Genomic DNA, 9,118 nt, shown 5'->3' with positions numbered 1-9,118 from the left:
TACTGCAAGCTGTAGCCTAGTGGTTAAGGTATTGGTCCAGTAATCAGAAGGTTTCTGGTTCAAGCCCCACCACTGCCAGGCTGCTACTGTTGGGTCCTTAACCCTCAATTGCTTATACAATATACTGTCACAGTACTGTAAGTCGCTTTCTAGGGCAGCTGTAGCCTAGTGGTTAAGGTATTGGTCCAGTAATCAGAAGGTTGCAGGTTCAAGCCCCACCACTGGCAGGCTGCTACTGTAATAAAGCAAGAGAGAGAGAGGATCAACACTAATGTGATTAAAGTGTTCTGTGCTGAAAGTGTCTGACCGAAACACAGTATCTGTCTGATGAACAAAGCTGATATCACATACACATGCCCTTAGGCTTTAGTAAATTTAACTCACCTGTCCTTAAACACACAAATGTGTGTGTGTGTGTGTGTGTGTGTGTCCGCATTACATTTTGCAGACGTGCTTAAAAGGGTGTCTGCAGTCAGCGGTTGTGTGAGTCAGGTCTTTGAGTCTTCACCTGAGGCGTTGTCTCCTCACACACTGTTCATATAGCCAACAGCCAGAAAACACACACACACACACACACACACACACACACACATACACACATACACACACACACATATACACACACACACAGAAAGTGAAGGAGGGAGGGAAAGCTCGACAATTGAAAAGAAAAACACCTTTGTCTTCTCACCATTAGTGTCTATTGGTCAAAAGTTTACACATACTTTACACATAATTCTACACTACTTTACTGTAACTTTACACACATTTCTACACCACATTACTGTAACTTTACACACAATTCTACACCAATCTTCTGTAACTTTACACACATTTCTACACCAGTCTACTCTTACTTTACACACATTTCTACACTTTGCTGTAACTTTACACACATTTCTACCCCAGTGTACTGTAAACTCACACACAATTCTACACCATTTCACTGTTATGTTAAACACATTTCTACACCACTCTACTGTAACTTTACACACATTTCTACACCACTCTACTGTAACTTAAACACATTTCTACACAACTTTACTGTAGCTTTACACACATTTCTACACCACTCTACTGTAACTTTACACACATTTCTACGCCATTCTACTCTTACTTTACACACATTTCTTCCCCAGTGTACTGTAACTGTACACACATTTCTACACCACTCTACTGTAACTTTACACACATTTCTACACTACTCTAATGTAATTTTACACACATTTCTACACTACTTTACAGTAACTTTACACACATTTCTACACTACTTTACAGTAACTTTACACACATTTCTACATTACTTTACAGTAACTTTACACACATTTCTACACTACTCTAATGTAACTTTACACACATTTCTACCCAAGTGTACTGTAACTTTACACACATTTCTACATCGCTGCTGAAACATTGGTGGAACTGTTTACAGTCAAGCAAGCTTTGCAGCACTATGTGCAGAGAGGCTGCTGTCTGCTTTTATACAGTGAATAAAAAATAAGGTCTATAAAACAGGAAGAAAAAAAACCGCCAGTCCCTAAGCAATGTACAGTTAAGGGCCTTGCTCAAGGACCCAACACTGGCAACCTGGCAGTGGTGGGGCTTGAACCAGTGACCTTTCTGTTACTAGTCCAGTACCTTAACCACAAGTCGCTCTATTTTATATAATTTTTTCCACTTTTTCCCCAATTTTCTCCCTAATCTAGTCGTGTCCAATTACCCTGAACACTCTCAACTGACATACGCCCCCTCCTGCACGTACAGTCAGTACAGACTGCATTTTTCACCTGCACGAGTCGAGTTCATACACTTGACAGGCACTGTGCACGGAGGGCCACACCCCCATCAGCATTATTCCTCAGCCATGTGCAGGCGGCCGCAGTCGCACCAGTTATGAGGACCTATGATCCGACTTTCTTACCCTCTAACCCTGAACAACAGCCAATCGTTGTTCATGCTGCCGCCCGGGCCAGTCGGAAGGCATAGCTGAGATTCGATACGATGTATTCGAAACCCCAACTCTGGTGCGCTAGCGTACTTTACGAACAAGCTCATGTTCAGGTGTCCAAATACTTTCGGCAATATAGTGTGTGTGTGTGTGTATCTGGGAAACACCATAAATCAAAATGAGCATGATTTAATAAGTCTGAAGGTAATGTCACTGGGCAGTTGCAGACTTGTAGGCTCTAAAGCTGGGGGGGGGGGGGGGGGGGGGTCTGTTTAGGCAAAATGAAAAGAGAATAAAAACCTTTGTGGTGCTGTGGTGACTCATGCAAGTGGGATTTTTAAACAGAACCCCTGTAAAACTCCAATCGAACATTTTAATGATTCAGAGCCCGGCGTTGCCCAGGGTTATCTTTATGTGTAAAGATTTGTTTTTGATTTAACAGAGATATTCCGCTCGGCATCCATCTAAAAGCACATCAAGTACCGACAACCCTCAAAAACAGAAGAAACATGAAATCTCTCCACCGCTATGTGGGCGTATGCTGACCGAAACCTTCTCCCAGAATAAGGGCTCTCAGTTTTGGCTCCGGCATGACTCGATGATTTGACATGAAAAAGGACTTCCCATTACATGCCTCATCCTTTGGTTTAGGTACAAACAAGACGGAGAAATGAAACAGACAGTGAAAGAAAAAAAAGACTGGTTCGCTCAGCCTGAAATTAAATCAGGAACTGGATTCTGGTTACATGGTAGCTATGGTCATGAATAATAATATGCTTAAAACCCTCACCACAAAACATTTCCTTTTACTGAGGACCTTCAACTTCTTTCTCTGAGTGCTTACAGCATTCCGTGCTTTGGCAATATGAGAATTTTGGGGTGGGGGTGTTAAGAGATCACCCGAACACAGTCATACATATGAATCAAAAACAAAAGAAGATGTTTTTCCATTTTACCCACAGTAACCAGCACTGATTTAATTCAAACTATAAATTAAAACACATTCCACAAGCATCTATTAGATGCTCCACTTTGTAGTTCTATAATTACTGCCTGTAGCCCATCTGTTTCTCTGCATGCTTTGGAGCCCCCTTTTTATGCTGTTCTTCAATGGTCAGGACCCCCACAGAGCGGGTATTGTTTGGGTGGTGGATCATTTTCAGCACTGCAGTGACACTGACATGGTGGTGGTAGGTTAGTGTGTGTTGTGCTGGTATTAGTGGATCAGACACTGTCACTGTTGGACTGAGAATAGTCCACCAACCAAAAATATCCAGCCAACAGCGCCCTGCAGGCAGCATGAAGGACTAGAAGATGACCGACTCAAACAGCAGCAATAGATGAGCGATCGTCTCTGACTTTACATCTACAAGGTGGACCAACTAGGTAGGAGTGTTTAATAGAGTGGACAGTGAGTGGACACAGCTGTGTCTGATCCAATCATACCAGCACAACACACACTAACACACCACCACCATGTCATTGTCACTGCAGTGCTAAGAATGATCCCCCACCTAAATAATACCTGCTCTGTGGTGGTCCTGTGGGGGTCCTGACCATTGAAGAACAGCATGAAAGGGGGCTAACAAAGCATGCAGAGAAACAGATGGACAACAGTCAGTAATTGTAGAATTACAAAGTGCTTCTATATGGTAAGTGGAGCTGATAAAATGGAATGTAGAAAGAAGGAGGTGGTTTTAATGTTATGGCTGATCAGTGTACACTGTATCATCAATCATCAATCAAAAGAATAAAACCAAATTTAATGTAGCCAATAATTGTCATGTTAGATTTAGACTAAAACACAGTTTTAGACTGAGTCAAAAATATATGACTCCACGTTCAGATCATCCTAGCAAACACACAAGCTTATGTGACTTGTGGTTGAAATGATTGGGGGGGGCCTGAAACACAGCCAGCCAATCAAAAAACTGTTCCACAGCTCATTCAAAGATAAACATCTTTTAAGATCTTTAGAACAGTAAGCCAATACACTGATCAGCCATAACATTAAAACCACCTCCTTGTTTCTACACTCACTGTCCAATTTTATCAGCTCCACTTACCATACAGAAGCACTTTGTAGTTCTACAATTACTGACTGTAGTCCTTCTGTTTTTCTGCATGCTTTGTTGGCCCCCTTTCTCCCTGTTCTTCAATGGTTAGGACTCTCCCAGGACCACTACAGAGCAGGTATTATTTAGGTGGTGGATCATTTTCAGCACTGCAGTGACACTGACATGGTGGTGGTGTGTTAGTGTGTGTTGTGCTTGTAAGTGGATCAGTTTTTAAACACCTCACTGTCACTGCTGGACTGAGAATAGTCCACCAACCAAATATATCCAGCCAACAGCGCCCCATGGGCAGCGCCCTGTGACCGCTGATGAAGGTCTAGAAGATGACCGACTCAAACAGCAGCAATAGATGAGCGATCTTCTCTGACTATCCTTCTACAAGGTGGACCAACTAGGTAAGAGTGTCTAATAGAGTGGACAGTGAGTGGGCACGGTATTTAAAAACTGCAGCAGCGCTGCTGTGTCTGATCCACTCATACCAGCACAACACACACTAACACACCACCACCATGTCAGTGTCACTGCAGTACTGAGAATGATCCACCATCTAAATAATACCTGCTCTGTAGTGGTCCTGTGGGGGTCCTGACTATTAAAGAACAGGGTAAAGATGGACTACAGTCAGTAATTGTAGAACTACAAAGTGCTCCTATATGGTAAGTGGAGCTGATAAAATGGCCAGCAAAGCCCACACAATCTTACTTAAAGCTGGTTATTTTTTAGTGTTATTTTGTTAACACTAACTCAGGGCATGGATGTCTTCTATTATCATCTTGGATTCAACAAACACAAAACACAGAAGCAAAACTCTCAGAGAGCTCATTCAAACATACAGTCATATACCTTTGGTACCATACAAGTAACATCCATGTGTCAGGTTGGGTTCAGAATGAGGTCTGGTTTGAAACTGAGATGCATTTGAGAAGGTGGCTAGACATCTTTATGTGTTCGACAGGCTGCAAAAGAGGTCTCTTGTGTTTCAGTACCGCCTTTAAAATGGCATTTCTTATAAATACTAGGATCTGAGTCTAATCCACTCTCGTCTCTGAATCAACGAAGACACAGACGATAAATTCAAAGTGCTGACATGGCTCATTCAAACGCTTGAGTGGAATTTCTTATCAAAAACTGCCATCACTTTTATTATTATTTTTATTTGATTTCTGAGAGCTAAATCTTGTAGGCAGATAAATGTCTGTATGTTTATAGTTCATCAAACACGCGACAATGCCAAGGCCTTACAGCTCACACATTCACCCCCTCTTCACCAAACCCGCTTTCATTTTAATACTAGGTTTAAAAGTAGTCGTGTTTTGGGGTTCAAATTTTAACGTTTATCAGTTAGTACCGTCCAGGGCTCATTCAACCACATATACACTCTCAAAAGTGCCAAATATTAGTTACACTGGACTGGGTTAGGGTTAGGGTTTAAGATATTAAAATATCTTGAAGTTTAGATAAAGTTAGGAGACGACTGGACATCTGTGCACCTTTATGACTATTTTGTTTCTGTGATACAGATCTATCCAATCTGAAGCTCATCAAAACACACACACACACACACACACACACCTGTTCAACCTAAAATTGGAATTCATGTCTCACAGTAGGTCACAATGAGGTTGGTTTTGTGGGTCAGATGAATTTAGGTGGCAGATAAATCTAACTCATACCAGCCCCGTTTCTGGACTGCTTTGCTGGGGGGGAGGGGGGGGGGCAGTAAAACATAATGGGTGGGCATGTCGTTAGTCACATTTTTTAAAAGCCAGAAATTTATTCAGGGCTTGATTAATTAATTGATTTATTGATTTATTTATTCATTGTGAGCACAGGCAGCTAACACTAGTGGTGTCTGACTTGGCATGGAGAGTTCCGATGCTCACGTGCCCATTAACCAGCATTAACTTCTCCAGCAATCTGAGCTACAGTAGCTCGTCTGTTGGATCAGACCACACGCACCCATGACCCCGTCGCCAGTTTACCGCTGTTCCTTTATTGGGCCACCCCACAAGAGCTGCAGTTTTGGAGATGCTCTGATCTGACCCTTGGCAAACTCACTCAAATCCTTATGCTTGCCCATTTTTCCTGCTTGTAACACATCAACTTTATGGATAAAATGTTCCCACCCACAAACAGGTGCCCGTGATGAAGAGATAATCAGTGTTATTCACTTCACCTGTCAGTGGTCATAATGTTATGCCTAGTCGGTGTAATTCTGTACCCATATTTTGCATTGGTTTAATTAACACAGGATGAAGTCAAGTCTTTCATGTTCCCAAATCTTGCCAATCACTAGCTTTAAAAATGATTCAAGTTTTATGAGATGTTCTGGAAGTAAAAATCTCACCCTACATTTAACTGGAAGATTTTGTTCTTCAATAATGTTTGAACATTCCAAAAACAAACCAGTCAGGATGTGTATGAGGGCATTCCAAAAAGGATTCAAGCTGTTTTGAAGTCAAAAAGTCACTCTAGCTACTTGTTTCTGTTGCATGTTACTGCGTATAACATATAACATGTGCACCAAGTTAGAGTCGACTTTAAACGATTGCTTTAATGGAAGAACTGATTCAGGCGAGTGTTTGGGATCTAGATGTCAACACTGATTTGGTGTTTTAAACACACACTACAGTGAGTCAGCTATGAAAAAAACAACTGTGTGGATTAGGTCAGGCCTGAAATGTAAACATTACTCAATAGTTTTTATCCTAACAGTGTATTGAGAGAGAGAGAGAGAGAGAGAGAGAGAGAGAGAGAGAGAGAGAGAGAGAGAGAGAGAGAGAGAGAGAGAGGTATGAACCATTTTGTGGGTTGGCTTGCGGAGGTGTGCTATATTTACTTTGTTACATTTTTAAATGTGGATTAGCCATAACACTATGACCACCTCCTTGTTTCTACACTCACTGTCCATTTTATCAGCTCCACTTACCATATAGAAGCATTTTGTAGTTCTACAATTACTGACTGTTGTCGTTTCACCTGGTTCGTCAATGGTTAAAACCCCCACAGGACCACCACAGAGCAGGCATTATTTAGGTATTATTTATACCTAGTTGGTCCACCTTGTAGATGTAAAGTCAGAGACGATCGCTCATCTATTGCTGCTGTTTGAGTCGGTCATCTTCTAGACCTTCATCAGTGGGCACAGGACGCTGCCCATGGGGTGCTGTTGGCTGGATATTTTTGGTTGGTGGACTATTCTCAGTCCAGCAGTGAAAACTTCATCAGCATTGCTGTGTCTGATCCACTCATACCAGCACAACACACACTAACACACCACCACCATGTCAGTGTCACTGCGGTGCTGAGAATGATCCACTACCTAAATAATACCTGCTCTGTGGTGGTCCTGATCATCGAAGAACAGCATGAAAGGGGGCTAACAAAGCATGCAAAGACACAGATGGACTACAGTCAGTAATTGTAGAACTACAAAGAGCTTCTATATGGTCAATGGAGCAGATAAAATGGACAGTGAGTGCAGAAACAAGGAGGTAGTTTTAATGTTATGGTTGATCAGTGTCTTGCCTCACCTTCGACTGATCTCCCCCATGTCTGTTTTGGCCTCCCCACTCTGCGATTCCCCTGTGGGTTCCAGTCCAGAGCTTGTCTTGTGACGTTACCGGCCGGTTTGGAGATCTTCTCAGGCCACCTGATGTTGAGAATCTGGCGCAGGCATCTGTTACTGAAGGTCTGAAGCTTGTTGGTGATGGTGTTTGTCACTCGCCACGTCTCGGACCTGTACGCAAACACAGTCATGGACACTTTTGTATCTCACTCACTTGATTTCACCTCACTTGAACGTCTTTGAACTGTGGGAGGAAACCGGAGCTCCCAGAGGAAACCCACACAGATATGAAAAGAACTTTCAAACTCCACACAGCTGTTCACCTGTTAGAATAAAGCACTTGGTTGGTGCAGTGGTTAAGATGGCTAGCCACTATTGTTGAAATCTGGCAACCGGGGTGTCTGCACAGACGTGATCGACTAATGTCTGTGGAAAGGTGGCTGAAACAGCCTAGTCATGGGAGTGCATTCTCAGTGCTGATCTTCAGCCCGGATAGAAATAGGGGGGTTACGTCCGGAAGGGCATTCAGCTTAAAAACCGTGCCAAGTCTGGTATGTGCGCCAGATCCTGATCCGCCACGGCGACCCCTTAACACTGGAGCAATTTAAAAAGGCAGCTATCGAAAAGCAAAAGCAGTAGCTATCAAATAAAAGTACTTTGCTATTTCTAAGCCGTTGCCATAACAGCGCATTTGTTTAACTGCAAACAGCAGCTTTTACGCTCAGCTGCTCCAGTTCTGCCGAAAATGTTCTGGTGCTTCAATTACCAGAAAAAAATTACAGCTCCTTAAATAACGCTCTGGGAAGATTCTGGCACGATGTCCAACCTCAACGTATCTGCATCTGTATCATTAAGTGTGTGTGTGTGTGCACATCTGTGTGTTAAACAGGTTAAAAGATATAAAACGTTTACAAGAATCAGGATTTGCATAATTTTTAACATGTATTAGCATTATAATACAACCCCGAATCAGAAAAAAGTTGGGACGGGGGACGTGAAAAAACTAAATGATGATGTGATTCCAAACAGGTGATTGTAATCATGGTTTAATACAAAAGCAGCATCCAGAAAAGGCAATGTACCTTAAAGAACGATTGGAAGGAATTTGCATATTTCTCCCTCTACAGTGCATAATATCATTAATCGATTCAAGGTATCGGGAGGAATTTCAGTGCGTAAAGGCCAAGGGTGCAAGCCTGAACATCCGTGATCTTCAGTCCCTCAGACGGCACTGCATCAAGAACCGCCACTCAACAATAGCTGATATAACCACATGGGTGAGGGATTACTTTGGCAAACCTTTGTCAAGCACTACAATACAGGGTTACATGCACAAATGCCACTTAAAACTTTACAGTGCAAAAAAGAAGCCTTATGTTAACCATGTCCAGGAGCGGCGTCGACTTCTCTGGGCTCGGAGGCATCTAGGATGGACCATCATACAGTGGAAACGTGTATTGTGGTCAGATGAATCAGCATTCCATACCAGCATTCCTTTTTTGGGAAAAATGGACACTGTGTGCACCA

At 42.5% G+C, this 9,118-nt stretch overlaps 1 long non-coding RNA gene across 1 annotated transcript; it reads right to left on the bottom strand.

Moving 5' to 3' along the window:
* Positions 1-464: 464 nt before the first annotated feature.
* Positions 465-8,015, bottom strand: LOC134304325 (uncharacterized). Its single transcript, XR_010007817.1, has 3 exons — positions 7,915-8,015; positions 7,557-7,762; positions 465-531 (listed from the first exon to the last, which is right to left on the bottom strand). It is a non-coding gene; the product is annotated as an uncharacterized LOC134304325 (long non-coding RNA).
* Between the last annotated feature and the right edge of the window lie 1,103 nt (positions 8,016-9,118).

Source organism: Trichomycterus rosablanca, chromosome 27 (genome assembly GCF_030014385.1).
Source record: "Trichomycterus rosablanca isolate fTriRos1 chromosome 27, fTriRos1.hap1, whole genome shotgun sequence".
Taxonomy (NCBI): domain Eukaryota; kingdom Metazoa; phylum Chordata; class Actinopteri; order Siluriformes; family Trichomycteridae; genus Trichomycterus; species Trichomycterus rosablanca.
The sequence above is the reverse complement of the archived record's forward strand: the minus strand, read 5'-3'. Positions and strand labels throughout refer to the sequence as shown.